At 38.6% G+C, this 6921-nt stretch overlaps 1 long non-coding RNA gene across 1 annotated transcript; it reads right to left on the bottom strand.

The window, feature by feature from the left end:
- Positions 1-764: 764 nt before the first annotated feature.
- LOC127561021 (uncharacterized) lies at positions 765-4496 on the bottom strand. Its single transcript, XR_007953449.1, has 2 exons — positions 2216-4496; positions 765-1509 (listed from the first exon to the last, which is right to left on the bottom strand). It is a non-coding gene; the product is annotated as an uncharacterized LOC127561021 (long non-coding RNA).
- Positions 4497-6921: the final 2425 nt, after the last annotated feature.

The following is a 6921-nucleotide window of genomic DNA, read 5'->3' as shown; positions in this document are numbered from 1 at the left end:
ATCATCTTTCAGAGGAAGCAATAGATCTTCAATGAAGTAAGAGAATTTCAATCATTTCTATTGAAAAAAAAAAAAAGAACTAAACAGAAAATTTAATCTACAGACACTGGACTCAAGAGAAGCATACTCTGACGTAATGACATCAAAGAAAAAGACATTAAGAGTTGGGGAAAGATCTGTACTGGAAAAAAAAAAAGATGAAAAGGGAAGTGCAATGGAACAAAGGTATAATGGGTTCACACGAAGAGATGCAACTGACCTATTACAAACAAGGGAGAGAAGGGAGAGGGATGAGCATTGTCTGAAGCTTGATCTCATCAGTTTTGTCTCTAAATGATTAAGTTATTCCCTCTTAGAGACAAAACTGAAATGTATCTAACCCTATAAAAAAGTAGGTTATCTAACCCTATGAAGAAGAAAGAAAAGGGAGGGGCAGGATAGAAGGGAGGACAGAAACACTAGGGAAAAAGGTAAGAGGAGGGAAAGAGTGATAGAAGATAAGGTAGTAGTGAAGTGGATTAATTTAAAAAAAATACTGCTAAGAGAGGGGAGACGGGTGATAGGAGATAAGGTAATAGATGGGGTGGATTAAAAAAAAACACAACTAAGGACAGGATGGAAAGAGAGAACAAAAGTATATATAAAGGAGAAAATAGAATGAGATGAACTCTCCTATAAAAACAGAAGTGAATAGCAGATTGGATTAAAAAACATCCTGCAATATGTTGTTTACAAGAAACACATTTGACACAGAAAGACATATATGGAATAAAGGTAAATGACTAGAACAGAATTTATTATGCTTCAGCTAAAGTAAAAAAAAAAAAAAGCAAGGGTAGCAATTTTTTTTTTTTTTTAGCTTTTTATATACAAAACATATGCATGGGTAATTTTTTAACATTGACCCTTGCAAAAACTTCTGTTCCAACTTTTCCCCTCCTTCTCCCCACCCCCTTCCCCTAGATGGCAGGTAGTCTCATACATGTTAAATATGTTAAAGTATATGTTAAATACAATATATGTATACATATTTAAACACTTATCTTGTTGCAAAGGAAAGATTGGATTTAGAAAGAAGATAAAAATAACCTGAGAAGAAAAAAACAAAAATGCAAGCAAACAGTAATAGAAAGAGTGGAAATGATATGTTGTGGTTCATACTTATAGAACAATAATATTCCATAAAATTCATATACCAAAATTTATTCAGCCATTCCCCAATTGATGGGCATCCCTTCAATTTCCAGTTTCTAGCCACTATGAAAAAGGCTGCCACAAAGATTTTTACACATATGGGTACCTTTCCCTCCTTCAAGATCTCTTTGGGATATAAGCTCAGTAGTAACACTGCTGGATCAAAGGTTATGCACGGTTTGATAACTTTTTGAGTATAGTTCCAAATTGCTCTCCAGAATGGTTGGATCCACTCACAACTCCACTGTGAAGTCCGAGTTAGCATCCTGTTGATCTCAGGATCAGCCAGAGTCAGGATCAGCAAAAGTCCTTAGTCTTTAGGGGCAAAAGGAAAGGAAATGGATAAAATTCCACAAGGCTTGCCACCAACCTTCCTTCTCCTTGTCCTCCTGCAAAGTGACTCTGGCTTGTCTTACTGCGCCCCCTAATCCCACCTACAATTGTCTGTATACACCAAAAGATCGAGCCAGCACAGAATAGTGAGAAGGGCCATTTTCCAAGCATGTGCTAATAGAGTATTGTCCAATAGGTAATTAGTCTTAAATTCTCAATTGTCTGATTCCAATGCACATATTCAGAGTTTCAGCCCTTTACATCTCCCGCTTTCTATTGTTTTAGAACACAGGGGAGTAATGCCATTCCTGATTTCTCAGGGAGGTGAGAACTCCAAAAAGGAGGTGATCGTTTCTTTCCTGACTTCTCAGGAAGAGAGATGAAAAACACCAAAGGGAAGTAGGGAGTCCAGCCAGATATTGCTGTGGGTTTCTGGGTTGAAGGGTCTTATTAGAAACAGGTATGCACAAACCCATCAGCATGGGAGGTATTACAGAAGCACATAGCAATAACGCACAGGCTAGCAGTGATGACTCTCCCCACAACTGGTGCAGACTCAATGTGGTGTAACAAACATGAATTGTACATGCAAGTAATGATATAACAAACACTATAAATCAACATGGTATTGTAAAAAATTTCCAGAAGTCCTAGAAGAAGGGTATGTAAACAACAATCACACATATACCTCCTTTAGCAGCCAAGAGATAGTCCAAAACCAATCTATTGTCCATTGCTTCACGTGTCAGGGAATACAATGATCCCCACAAATTTTTGATTCCTGCAGATTTTGAAGTCCTGCAACAGTCTTATCATTTCTCAGAAAATCCAATGATTCCTGAGGGTTTTCAAGTTCTATAACAGTCTTATCATGTCTCAGAGAATCCAATGATTTCTGAAGGTTTTCAAGTCCTACAACAATTTTATCATGTCTCAGAGAATCCAATGATGTCTAAGGGTTTTGAAGTCCAACAATTTTTGATGTTCATGAGTCAAATGCCATAACTGCCATGCTCTTTCAGTGGTGGGCACAATCAGCGAGGGAATCACCTGATATTTCTTGGATCTTCTCCTTCATTTCAAGGGTCTGCTCCATCTCTCTCCAATGGACAAGGCGAATATGGCTCGTTGGCACCCATCTGATTCCTTCTCCATCTGTAGAAATACAAGCAAACCCTCTTCCCCAAACAGTTAACCTATCTGGTCCCTTCCATTCACCACTTTCTGGATCTCTCCACATCACCTGGAGATTATCTAAAGATAGTGGAGCAGCTCACACTGGACACTGCCCTTCCTGTGGGTTATAAAACTTGTCTGACGAAGCCAGTGCATCTTTGTCAAAAATCAAGAAATTAATAGTATAAAGGGCTAGTTTTAGAATTTCTCTAGGGTTACCTATGGCTCCCCCTTTCTTTTGTTTTTGGAGAAGTGTCTTAATGTCTTTTTTCCTCTTTACTATTGCCAGTCCTTGAGGATTAAAGGGTATGCCAGTGGTGTATAAAATCTTATAAAGTGCACAAAAGTGTGCAAAAAAGTATATGCAGGTCCATTATCTGTTTTTATGGCTTGTAGCACACCTATAATTGCAAATGCTTGGATAAGGAATTCAGTGACCATTCAGCTGTCTCTTTTGCTGCTGGTATTGCAAAAGTGAATCCTGAAAAAGTGTCTATTACAACATGGATAAAAGATAGACAACCAAAAGATTGATAATGGGTCAAATCCATTTGCCCATTAGGTCTCAAACCACAAGAGTTCTTCCCTGGAGGGAGTATAGGAGCGTGGAAAGGAAGGCAAGCTGTATAGGTTTTTACTATGCTCCTAGTTTCCTCTCTTGTTATTCCAAATTGTAAACATAAAGCTCAAGCAGCCTGATGATATTTAGAATGAGAGTCTTGGGCTTCTTGAAATAAAGGAGTATTGGCCAACATAGTTAAAAGGTATATGCCTTTGAATTACCATCAAAAATAAAACCCGGAAGTCCACTATGAGAGTGGATATGCAAGATATAAATCTTACCTGGATGCTTTCTCACTTGCTCTCGAAGTTCCTTAAAGAGCTGATATATATTAAAGGCTACAAATTTTATTTGGGCTGTGGCAATTCTTTGTCCCATACCTACTGAATAGGCCGAATCAGATATTATATTTATATCTCCTGAATAATAAGTAAGAGCTAGAATTGCATGCAATTCATTCTGATGAGTGGATTGAAAAGGAGTTCTGACTATTCTATAGTTAAGTCACAAGTGCAAATATTATGTTTGGATGCATCTGTAAAGATAGTTAGTTCTTTAAGAGAAATTTTAGAAACCTTTTCTTCAAGAATCCATCACCAATTATATAATAGTTGGTTATCTTTAATGGAGACCCATGTGTAAAATTTGGAGCCATAGCTAATAAAATTTGCCACTCTGAGATGGTTTCACAGAACACATTAATTTGTGTATTAGTATAAAAGGTGTATATCTTGTCAGGTCTTATCCCAGATAATTGTATTACTCGCTTAAAGGCCTTTAATAAAATTCTAGTCACAAGCACTGGGTAAGGAATAAGGCTTTGTTCTGGTTTGCTGGGAGGTTCACCCTCTCTACCACACTGTCTCCTTGATGAAGGACTGTGCCTCTTGTGTAGCAAAAACTGATATTTCCAAAGATTTTTGAGCGACTCTTTCAACCACCCACATTGAATAAAGCCAGTTCAACTTCTCTCAAAGCCTCTTGAGCTTCTTTTGTAAGCTGGTGTGGTTGGTTTAAAGCAATGTCTCCCCTTAAAAGGTTATATAATGGTTGTAATTGATAGGTAGTCAAGCCTAACACTGGAAGCATCCATTGGATATCTCCTATCAATTTCTGAAAATCATTTAAGGTGTTTAGCTTCTCTGTTTTTAAGTAAAGTTTTTGTACTATAAGCATCTTGGGTATGCTTTATATCCTAAATATTGAAAAGGAGCATGTCTTTAAATTTTTTCTGGAGCTATGTGCAATTTGTATTTCCTTAGTGTTTCTATGGTCTTTTGTAGACATGCTTCTAACATTTGTCCCTCAGGTGCACATCCCAATATATCATTCATGTAATGTAATAACATTACTTTTAGAAATGCTTTTCTTACTGGAGTAAAAGCAGCATCAACATACATTTGACACATAATAGGGCTGTTTTTCATTCCCTGTGGCAAAACTGTCCATTCATATCTTTTATAAGGCTCAGCTAAGTTAACACTGGGCACTGAAAAGGCAAATCTTTTCATATCCTCTTTATCTAGAGGGATAGAATAGAGACAATCCTTAATGTCTATAACCCAAAGAGGCCATTCTCTAGGCAATTGAGTAGGAGATAGAAGTCCAGGCTGAAGTTCCATCTATTCATTTACCTTTCTTAACTCAGTCAACATTCTCCATTTTCCAGATTTCCTTCTTACAACAAATACTGGGGAATTCCAAGGACTTAGAGAAGGTTGTAAATGCCTTTGTTCAAGCTGCTCCTGTACTATATCTAATAAAGCCCAAATTTTGTCACTAGCTAAAGGTCACTGTTCTATCCACACTGGTGTATCAGTTTTCCTTTGGATAGGTACAGGTGAAAGTGTTGGCAGGCCTTCAACAGCAGTCCTGCCTAAAAAAATCAAAGTACTCATTTGTAATCCTAATTGTTGTAAAATGTCTCTTCCCCACAGATTGATGGGGATTTTTTCAACTATAAAAGAAGTAAAATACTCCTGTTTTACCTTCAAAAGTCCATCTCAAAGGGGGTAGCACTAACTTCAGCTGTTATTGATCCTCCTATGTAAGACATGTAGGTGTCTGCCTTAATGTTTGGCCAGTGACTGGGCCAATTGGCACCTCTAATGACTGTACGATCTGCACCTGTGTCCAATCCTTCCAATGCTATGCCATTTATATAGATAGTGAGCATAGGTCGGTCAGCTGTCACAGCTGCAGTCTAGAATATTCCTAGATTTTGTTGCTTGGACTCAGAATCTGGGTGACTATCACCAGATTGCTTATTAGGAGTCTGTATCAGTAAACCTGATGCTACTACTTCTCCTGGCTGATAAGTCACACATTGTCTACCTGTATTAGAGCCTGGGATATTATCTACACATTCCCCAGTTTCCCACATCAGTGTGTGGAGACAGTTTTGTAAGTACTCTCAGGAGGTAAAATTATAAAGCCTACTATGCCAGGAGGCAAGGGATCCATAGGCTGGAGAGGAAGAGATTTCACCTCTCCAGGGGGTATCTCAGTTGTCCCAGCTGAATTAAACTCTATCCTCCCCAATTGTAATCCCTTTCTCCCATCAGATTGCTTCCTGGCTGATTGATCATGTCTGGGTATTAAACTTCTAAAGACTCTCTGAGTGTAGCATTGGCTGCCATCATGCTCCAATTATTTTTTGTTTGGGGCCCTGGCCCTGAGCCTCCCATCCTGTTTCCCTGAATCAGCTTACATTCTGATGCTCAATGGAAGCCTCTGTTGCATTTTGGACATGGGGTTTGGGGTCTTGCTCTCCCACCCTGTTTTCTCACTCTGTCGCTGTCAACATTGAGCTTTCACATGCTCTACTTTACCACACTGAAAGCATTGACAAGTCTCTCTGAAAGCCCCTTGCCAAAAAGGACCCTGTCTTCCCATGTTCGGATCTTGGGAAGTCTGCATCATAGCCTGGCTTAAAAGGTATTTGTGCCCACTGTGGCACAGCGTCTTATGATCTCCTCCAAATGAGCATCTTTGGTAGCCCCCATATAATTCTTCTGCAAACCTCATTAGCATTTTCTTTAGCAAGTTGCCTTATCATAATTTCCATTGCTGCATTTTCACCAATACTTCATATGACAGCTGTCTGCAAATGTCCCACAAAGTCAGCAAAAGGATTCATTTGGCCCTTGTGCTATTTTTGTGAAGGCCTCTTTCTTGTCGTTTTTCCCGAGGATAAAACACCATGCTTTGATAGCAGCAGCAGCAATTTGCTCATATGCTGCTATGGGGTAATTAATCTGTACTGAAATGTCTGCATAAGACACCTGTTAGTTGGTCATAGGTTATTGGAATATTAACTCCACTTTGACTATTTTGTTGGGCTTGTATCCTACAGAGCTCACTATATTTAGAAAGCCACAACAAGTTTTGTCCAGGTTCTAAGCATGTCCTTGATATAGATTTCCGGTCTCTAAGGGTTAAGACTTCATAAGCCAAATTCTGTAATAATATCTTCACATAACATAACATTACATAAGATGATGTAGCCCCATAAAGAGTGCAAACCTTTTTCAGGTCTTTGAGGATTTCTAGCTCAAACGGAGTGCATCTTCTACTTTCTTGACCTGAAAAGTTAAACTGTTGAATCACAGGATACATTTCTATTCTCAAATCAGCTGTATCCTGCCCTTCTTCTG

This window comes from Antechinus flavipes, chromosome 4 (assembly GCF_016432865.1).
Source record: "Antechinus flavipes isolate AdamAnt ecotype Samford, QLD, Australia chromosome 4, AdamAnt_v2, whole genome shotgun sequence".
In the NCBI taxonomy this organism is placed as follows: domain Eukaryota; kingdom Metazoa; phylum Chordata; class Mammalia; order Dasyuromorphia; family Dasyuridae; genus Antechinus; species Antechinus flavipes.
This window is presented reverse-complemented; position numbering and strand designations above follow the sequence as displayed.